Raw genomic sequence first — 10,842 nt, 5'->3', positions numbered from 1 at the left:
TTTTTAATTTCATAACAAATCGTCCATTTACTAATAAATCATGAAATCAATCAACAGTTTTTAATTATATTAAAAATATTTTTTAATAAATAATTTAGATAATTTTATTATTTTATAAGAGAGCAAGTATTACTTTCATTTTTTTAGTTAATTATATTAAATAAAAAATTCTAATCAAAAAATGTTCATAATTTTTCAAATCACAGAATATTATTTATATTTGAAGCAAACCTTTAAAAGTGTATTTGTAATTTATCTTTGTTTATATTTGGTCCCAATGAGTGGTCAAAAAGGGTGGCTGAATGTTCTAGAAGAAAGTCTACTAAAAAATATCCGGTAAATTATAAATATACCCCTTGATATTTATTTAAATTACAAATTACTCCTTGTAGTTCTAGAAATTACATTATGCCCACTAAGGCATCTAATTTCAAAATAAATTATCAAATGAATTAACATTATTTAATAATGTTAAATTTTAATTTCCATTAAAAATTTAGATAATTTTATTATTGTATAGGTGAACAGTTATAAATTTTATTTTTTCAATTAATTCTGTTAAATAAAAAATTCTGAAAGAGAGGTATTTGTAATTTTTCAAACCACATGGGACAATTTGTATTTTAAGCAAACTTCAGGAGTGTATTTGTAATTTACCCAAAAATATCTTACAGTCAGAATGACTGGAGGTAAAGCGAAACTTCTTCTTGTATTTGAATTTGTTTGGTTTGTATCTTAAGATATAATTTTTGAGAAAAATTTTTAAAATTTTGTTCGGTTTAAATTTTTTGAATTTTTTTTTAAAAAAATCACTTTTTCTCTCCTACACATCAATCAATCACTTTTTTTTTTCTCTCTCATCTCTGATTCTCAATTATTTCTTCTCTCACACACATCTACACAACTACAACAAAATATCAAATCTTCCCAAACTCCCAAACTACAAAACCATTTTCAAAATAACCAAACAAACAAAAAAAATTTCTAAACTCTCCAAAAGAAATTTTTTGAAAATTTATCTCCAAACACACTTGTCTCCTCCACTCTTATATCGATTTTTTTTATAAATTTATTTTTTTAATTGTTGATCAAAATTATATTTTTTAAAACATAATTTCAAAATAATTTCAATTAAAAATTGATATGTATTTGATAAATAACTTATGTTTATATTGATGTGGGTTAGTTCTTACTAGATTATAACTAATTGTGGTATTACTTATCACTCATTATAATTTTTTATGATTATTATTTTGATTATAATTTTAAAAAAAAATTATTTATATTTTATGTGGTGTTTAATTATTACTCATTATTATTTTTTAGTTATGATTAAAAATAATTTAATTATAATATTTGTGATAATCAATATTATTATAATTAACATATATTACACAACCTTTTAAAATATAAATAATGATTTTTTTGATCATAACCCTTTAAAAGTGTATTATAGCGCGATCCTAGGTCCATATCAATTTATAATGAGTTGGGTTTTTCTACCTAGTTGCCTTTGCATGTTCCTAAAAGTATCTCTTTTTTTTATTATTATCTATTTTCTTCCCATTTGTTGCACTTTCTACTACTTTTTGAAATGGAAAGAAATGAAGTTTTGTTTGTTCTCTCGCCAAGAAAAGAGTTTCTTAACTAGTAAGGAAAACACAAAAATAACTAGGAAGAGCTTATTGTTGATCTAGAAATAAAACACACTACGGGATTGTTTGGTATGTGACTTTTCAGTTTTAAAAAATAATATATAAATATATTTTTTAGATTCATTTTTTAGACTCAGTGATGTGTCAATAAGATGAGTAGCTGATGATTAGAGAATAATTGAAAAAAAGATTTGACTTAGATGTTTTAATAAAGTGACACATCATTGGGTCTAGAAAGTAAGTTTAATTTTTCAACCTGAATAACAATGCTCTTTGATTAAAATAGTCAAAAAATCAAAACACCCAATTATATCACTCTCTCTATGTTTTGTACATAATTTCATAAAAAATAAAAAATAAAAAACCAACTATAATAACCAATTCCCAAACAAGCTCTAAATTATGCAATTGTCCTTTGAAAAATATCAATTTTATCATTATTATGAAATAAATTGTAGCATTTTAACCCTATTAAAAGTTATATTTTTATTTCCCCTTCCGTCAAAACCTAGTTATTTTTACTTTTGCTTCCAATTTTTTTGAAAATCTCATTATTTCCATGCAATTTTAAGTGTTTTAAAATAAATTAATATTTTTACACTTAAAATTTGTTAGGTTTTTATAATTAGCAATCTCGTTTGACAAAATTCTTTTCAGTTATAATTTTATTGACTCTTTTATTTCAGTTGAATCCAACCTGAATTGTGCCTATGTGGAGGAGTTTGTAATCTTGAGTTGTTCATGTTTGCCACTTCGCTAACTGTGTACAAGGATCGAGTAGTAATTAGTGCACTCGAGCAGTGAATAGAAGCATGCAATTAAATTGTTTAACTGCTCAAGCGGTAATTTGTGCACTCGAGCAACGAATAGGAGCATCTAGTATCTCTGCTTGCAAACTAAACTTCTAGGAAGCAAGTTTTATCGTTCAAGTAGTGAATGTTGCGCTCGAGCGGTCGGCCTATATGTTTTACGCCGATTTTACTCACACCGCTCAAGCAGTGATGTAACGCACCGACCCTTCACACGTCATCGATATTGTCCGCTTTGGGCCACGCCCGCACGGATTTGTTCTTCCCAGTGGGTCACCCATCCCAAAACTACTCCAGCCTAAGCACGCTTAACTGTGGAGTTCTATTAGGGATTTCACCACCCAAGAAAAGTCCTCGATGCTATATAAGGGTACAGGTTTTTACTTTTATAGCCCAAATGGTATCAGAGCCGACTCTCCGGAGTACCGAGTGTGGGCCCCTAGCGTCTCTCGGTGCATGTGGGTAGGCTTGCAGGCTTGCGAGCTGGCAGGCTACTGCACGGAGACGTGCAGCCTTATGAGGGGTGGATTGTAAGGCCCCGGTGTCCCACATCGGGAATGGAGAGGGAGTTCTTGGGCTATAAAAGTAAAAACCTGTACCCTTATATAGCATCGAGGCCTTTTCTCGGGTGGTGAAATCCCTAACAGAACTCCACAGTTAAGCGTGCTTAGGCTGGAGTAGTTCTGGAATGGGTGACCCACTGGGAAGAACAAATCCGTGCGGGCGTGACCCAAAGCGGACAATATCGATGACGTGTGAAGGGTCGGGGCGTTACAGGTGAAGTGTGCACTTAAGCAGTCTTTGCAAATCTATTTATTATGAAGTGCGCTGTTTGTTATTTTTAGGGTTTAAGCAATCCAAATTCTAATAAGAGAGTAGAGCTACCAAGGTTTTCTATATTAAAGGTTATTTTTATAAGTGTTTTCTTGATGATTTGAGAGTGATCAATGAATCTACGAGTTTTATATTGACTTCATCAAAGAGTTGTTTTTACTGTTATGTTTACAAAAAAGAGAGGTGTTCTTCGGTAGATTCCGGGAAACTTAGGCTTGAAGTTTTGGTGGATTCCGAAGTGGCTCATTGTTGTGGATTCGACATCAGCGTTGTGGATTCAACGTTGGGTAAGACAATGTCGAGGTGAAGACGGTAGTGGAAAAGGCACATTAGGGTCAGTTCAATATGAGCGTGAATTCGCTAGATAACTGAAGGTATACATGTGTAATTCATTTTTGCCTTTTTAATGTATTGCTTTGTGATTTTGGCCTATAGTTTTTTTTAGAGCGAATTACAATAATGGTCCCTGTTATTTGTGACTTGTGTCACTTTAGTCCCTAACCTTTCAATTGTGATACATTTGACTCTGAATTTTGAATTTCGTTCCAAATAAGAATAATTGAAGACACCACTGCTCCATTTGAAGGCCAAAGTTGTCAATTTGATAAAAATATAAACTAGTTTGATAAAAATAAATGTCAAAAAAATATTTTTTAATTTTTAAAAATTATTTCTACCTACCAAAGATAAAATTATATAAAAATGATAATTTTTTTTCATTTCTATTTTTTTACCAAAGTAAATTTTAGTATTTGTTTGGGTGATGATCATGTAATAGGTGGCTATTTTTGTTGATGTTTTTGGATGTTTATCATGTAAAAGATTGTTATATTTATTGTTAACAGATATTTTTTGATACTTATCATGTAATGGATGGTTATTAAGCTTTTAACGTATAATCGATATGTTTAATATATAAAATATTTTTAGTTTTCAATTTTTGATTTAATGGATTGATTTAATAACGATATTGGAGTTGTCACCATATTTGACTTTAAAATAAAATAGAAACTAATTTAACGAAAACAAATATTAAAAAAAATATTTTAAAAAATTATTTCTATCCTCCCAAAAGATAAAATTATATAAAAACGATGTGTTTTTTTTTTCATCAATTTAATTTTTAGTTTTTTAGAAAAAATTTCTCAAAATAAATTATGAAAACCAAACCAAACAGAACTTTATAATAAAAAAAGTTTCAGTTTTATTTATTTAAAAAAAAAAGGCCATTACATTTCAAACAATATACAAGTTAACCAACACGAAATAAATTGTATTACGACTTTGCCCTTGAAATGGACCATTTGCAAAGGAAACATCTCTGATTGTCCTTATTTGGAATAAGATTCAAAATTTAAAGTCAAATGTATCACAATCGAAAAGTTAGAGACCAAAGTGATACAAGTCCCAAACTATAAGAACTATTAGTGTAATTCACCTTTTTTTTATCAGAATCGAAGGTGCTTTAATTATGATTTTTTCTACGTTAAATCGTTGTGTCAATTTGTTATTGATTATTTGATTGAGATTGGTATTTCACGATTTAGATTTGAAATATTATCAAGAATCAATATCTCGAGTTATTCAAATTTTTCAAAATTTTAATAATTTATTTTAATTCCTTCAAACTAAATAATAATATTGTTTCAAGGACTTGGATCAAATCTTGGATATGAATGATAGTCATAGTGCATGACGTCGTAATGGTACGTAGCAAAAAAGGGACATGTGGAGAGCTAAGGGTTGTTGTGGGATAGGAGGATGGTAACAGGAAATGGATGGAGATGAGGTGGCGGTGATGGTGGTAATAACGGCGGTGACGGTGTGGTGATTGACAATAAAAACCAGTCGTAGGGAATTGCAATGTGAGTAAAGAGAGATAAGAAATGACTAAAGAGAAAAAGAGGGTAAAAATGTAAGAAAATCATGATTTTATACTGTTTTAGGAGTTTCTCTCCACATTTCTTCTTTGGACTCATCTTCATAAATTTTTTAAATTACAGTTTAGCCTATTAAAGTATCTCCATCAAAATAGTTAAATTTTAATTAAATGTTTATTTTTTTATTTTAACTAACCATATTTTCAAATACATTCTCCAACAAATTCTATATTTTTTATTCTATTCTATTTTTATTTTATTTTTTTCCAATTCCAAATTTAATATTTAAGAGAGCATTAAAACAATAAATGATCACATTTGTTTAATAGAAACTGAAAAATAGATTGTATAGATATTATATATATTCTCTAAAAATTTAAAAATATTATACACCTATTACATATATATGTAGTATTATTATTATATTTGCGGGTCAAGTAGGATTCGCGTAAAAAATATTCCCCTCCAACCTCGACCCGAACCCAATTGGGATTTTTAAAAGCTTCCTCAAATCCGACCCTACCCTATTCAACTACTCCCAAACCCATCCCATTAGGGTCCGGGAGAGTCAGGGACCAAGAAAATTGGGGTATTGTGCCATCCCTAAGCGCAAGAGGTAGTGACTAGAGGTGTTGGTGAGTGGTGCTGGTGATTAGTGGTGGATGGTGGCCGGAGGATGGGAGAAGGAGGAATGAGCCAATTTTGTTTATAGTTATAAGAATTCAATAAATTTTGTAAATTATTTATAAATTTTTAAAAACAAAAATTTTAGAACTTTTATAAATATAAATAGAAAGTTACAAAACATACCTTAAACATCTGAGAGATGTTTGGCAAATAACATAGGATCAAATAAGCTTAATCCTCTAATTTACAACATATTAGCAACTGTAACAACATATGAAGAATGAAACAAAAAATTAAAACAAAGAATTTCAAAATCTCTTGAGTGCCTCTTTCATTCTCCTCATCCCTGACGACAATGAGCTTCTCTCTCACATCCCCTAGTGTATTTGTTGGCCGGAGGTTCATCACCTATGGGGTGTGGCCTTACGTAATTATGATGTATAGCACCATAGCCAATATAGTCGTCATCTTGAGCTTCAAATTCATGTTCTTCTTTTTTTTCCATTTCCATACGCGGAATATCTTTAGCTATGGTGCTCACCAAGAATGAGCACAAGATTGCTCCCACGCAAAACACAATCATTTTTTTGGATATGGAAGCCATAGTGACCAAAATTATGGAAAGGTTTTTTGTGCAACAAGGAAAAAGCTAATGCATTGCTAGGATAATTCTCCCCTATTCGATATTTTGGTGGATAAGGGTTTTATAGCTATAAAAAAGTTCCTATTTTAAGGCATGATAAGTTAGGAGTTTGTAATCTGAGGTTGAGAATTTTTTTTTTTTATTCAACCAAAAATTAACAAACATAGAAGTTTAAAAGTAGTATTACAACAAAATGGAGGGCTAATCCCTCTCAATACTAATTCCAGTCATATCTGCTTTGACCAAAGCTCTTACATACTCTGGGATCATCTAGTATCACCACATGTTCATATTGAGCCACACCTCTGTTAGCCAACTTGTCTGCAACTGTATTTCCTTTTCTCAGGATATGACCAAGTGAACAGTTGCATCTTTTCATTAGGAACCTTATACCCTCTACGATGGCTTTGTAAGGAGTGTTATGGCTTCTGCCACTCTAAATTAGCTCGATGGCGTATGAAGCATCAGAGGAGGAATAGAGAGAAAGAGAAGCCCCAATTCTTTTAAGAGCCAATGTCAAAGTTATGAGGGGTGACGTAACAAACTGAAAGACTGCTTGCCACGTGTCTGTAATATTAAGCTTTCGTTTGGGAAGGGTTAATGTAGCTTGACTTTTTAACTTTTTAACAAATTTAATCTAGCTGAATTAGTTTTGTTTAGAAAGAAGTTTTGACTTTTTTTAATATGGATATGAGAGTTGTGAGAGAAAAAAAAAATGATTATGATTTAAATATGATATTTTATCTTATTTATTAAATTAATTTATTTTGTCTTTTTCTACTAATTTAACCAGTTTAATCCTTTCCAAACAAAGCCTAAGTGGTCTCAGAGGTCTTCTTGTGTATGTTGTGAGTTGTGTGTGACAGAAGCCATTTTTAGGTCATCATAGTAGTTCCATAAAATAATAGCAATGATCTGGATTTTAAATACATATTTGATAATTTATACAAGATTCTTAGTATTTTCTAGAATAAATATTATTCTAACTCGAGTCTTGGTTAATTCATGATAGTTGTTGATTTGATTAAAATCAATTTTAAAAATAAAGAAATAAAATTTAAATAGGTTTTTAAAATTTATATATTCGACTAGACTCCACTTATTTATATATATTTTCAAATTTTCATATATAGGGAAATGCACTATCCATAGAAATGTGGCTTCCCAAATAATGTCGGTAGAAAGAGAAATTCATAAATATGTTAAATATGAATGAAGAATTAAAATAAAATAAAAAATTAAAGGAGTGTGAAATTCAAAACTAATTATAAGAATATGGGGTATGTTTGGTTTGAGTTTTAGAGATGAGTTTTAGAAAAAAAAATTTAAAAAATTGTTTGGTTTGAGATTTTTCTCAAAAAATTTTCAAAATCACTTTCTCTCTCTTACACATCAATCAATCACTTTTTCACTTTCTTCTCTCCTTCTCAATCACTTTTTCTCTCACACACATCTATTCAATTACAACAAAATATCAAATCATCCCAAACTTCCAAACTCCAAAACTACTTTCAAAATATACAACCAAACAAATCAAAAAAATTTCTAAAACAAAAAATTTTTTCAAAAACAACTCTCCCAAAAATAAACCAAACAAGCCCATGAATTTTTGATGTTTCATCCCTTTTACTTTCTATCGCTTCCTCTAACCTATAACCAATTAGTTTTTCATATCTTAACCCCGTAGTTGGTCACCCGTCCGCCACCCTTAGTGTTACGATTTAAACCTGTCCCTATAGGTTTAGTGTTGTAACTAGCCAATGATCTTGGGATTACTAAGGCCTCTGAACAAATAAATAACATACAAGGGCTAATGGAAACAAACACAAACATCTAACGTCCATAGAACTGTGTAGACATACATGAGACTGAAAATTTAAAATTTAATTTACATAATTAAGACGTCATACCCATGTCACCATTCACACATACAGACAAACAAAAGGCTTGTTCAACTTAACAAAATAAATACAAAAGATTTGTCACATGATTCACAAAAACTCGACCAATGCAAAATGGGAACCTCATCGGGAGGCACTGTGGCTGGCTAATAGAATAAAACTCCAGGAAATCAACTCTGAGCCTGGTCACCTACATACATACATAATAATACGGTGAGTTGGAGCCTAGTGAATAACAACAGAGTAATCGATTTATGAATGATGTCCAAATAGTTTCAAGAATCAGAGTTCATATCAGAAACAGATTCAAATTTATATATGTAACCAGAAATCATAAGCAGTTATATGTGGTACATCCATTAGCTATCATATCATCTTGGCCCTAGGACCAATATGCATAATCGGTATCGACGACCCCAAAGGTCCATATCTTGTGCACAAGTAGCCATGGTATTGTTTTCCCTAGGTAATGGCCATGTATAAAACACAATATTGTTTCCCCCGGGTAAGGGCCATATGATCATTAGCCACAGTATTGTTTCCCCCGGGCGAGAGCCATATAAACATATGTCACGGTGTTATTTCCCCTTGAGCGAGGGCCATGTGAACTAAGGATGCCACAAATACATTTTAGAAAATCGAACATTCATTCATTATTCATAAAATAACAGTTCATAAACAGATCATATCTTATCATTTTGAAAATACTTATAATCAAACATAGCTTTATAGAGTTGTTACTCACAGATAGCTCTGATAACAAAATGGACTGTGCAGACATATTGGATAGCCTATGGCACGTGACCTACACAAGCACATAACAAATGCTTATTGAACACACACCCGGAAAACACATAACTCATTCATTTTCTATCTTGGTGTGTTTCTAATTCTTATCCTCATAATTACGTATTAAATAAGGCGTAGGAATGCCTAAGATGCAATGAGGATGCCAAAATGTAAGTTGAAACACTTAGTCAAATTTTCAAAAACATGGCAGTCCGCTCGAGTGAAACATCGGTTGCTTAAGTGGTCTGTAAAGTTTGCAAAAGTACTAGTTGCCTGATTTTTATGCTCAACAGATATGTACCGAGCCTTCCAGCTGATACCGGTAAAAATGGTAATTGGTAGTGCTTGTAGCCTACTTATAGACACGTCCTAGAGATTCCCAGTGTTGTCGCCACTATCTTGTTTTCTGTTGTAAATGAAATGTTTTCATGAACTGTGATATAAGTATGGCATCGCATGGTTTTGGAAAGAGATATAAAATGTTTTGGCATGAGCGTTGCATATGCATTCACTTTATAACTTCATTAAGATTCATACGCTGTGTTAGAATATCTTTACTGGGCTTTGGCTCACCTTATGTGGAAAACCATTTTCAAGTGCTGATGATATGCCTCCGCCAAGGTCGTAGCTTGGGAAGACTTGGAGCCAAGAGCTTCTTGTTTTGTTCTTGTTGTACTTATTTTGTACAAGCCTAGGGCTTTATTTGTATTGAGTTTCAAACTCACTTTTGTTGTAACCAAGCATCGACTTGGAAAGTTGTAGCCATTAAGGCATTCATTTATCTGTTTAACTCTTATTTATATCTTTTGCTTATGACACATGCTATAGATTCAGGGTTATAACTTATGAATGTACAATTGCATGTGCCATATATTATACAACTGGATCATATGAATGCAAAGATATCATATTTTGAAATGTATTGGTAATTGGTAATTATTGTGAGATGATCCTATTGTTAATTACTTCGGGGGGTGACATTGCTCTAATCTCATTCTATTCCACCATTTTCCATTAGCCCCAATTCCAATCATTCCCTCATTTGCTTACCCTACAACTTCCTCCACCACTGCACCCCTAGTTCATTTTTCATACTATCACAACATTTCTAGTTCTTTCTATACACCACTAAAGCACCCTAATCCCTTTAACATTACCACCACAACACCCATAATCCCATGCAAGTCTCTTTGCAAAACCATGGATTCTCCATTCCCCCACGCCATTCCCATCTTTAAATTTGTACGAATCTCTCTAACGGTCACAATTTCCTTCTCTCTTTAACAATAGTGATTTGCAAGGAAGGAGACTGAGGGCCCGTTTGTTTTCAAATGTAGAATGGAAGGGATTGATAATGATGGATTAATAGTGATAGGATTAAGTAAAATTGTATTTGTTTTGATAATAGTTGTTTGTGTGGGTATTGTTAAATTATTTTTATATAAAATAAAAATGAAATAATAAAACAAATAAAAACCATGGTTTTTACTTAACAAAAACTAGAATTTATTAAATATTAATGTTCAAAATGTGTAGCCCAACATTTAAAAAAAAAAAAAAAAAAAAAAAATTTGCTCTTGGACGGTTGACCGGCCAGATGACCAGCCGGACTTCCCCCCAAACGACCAGTAACACCCTAAGCCGAATAGACTATTTTTTAATACCATGTCTCTCGGCGAACTATGAATCCCAACACTGAAGACC

Source organism: Camellia sinensis, chromosome 13 (genome assembly GCF_055761805.1).
Source record: "Camellia sinensis isolate YWXY chromosome 13, ASM5576180v1, whole genome shotgun sequence".
Lineage (NCBI taxonomy): Eukaryota > Viridiplantae > Streptophyta > Magnoliopsida > Ericales > Theaceae > Camellia > Camellia sinensis.
This window is presented reverse-complemented; position numbering follows the sequence as displayed.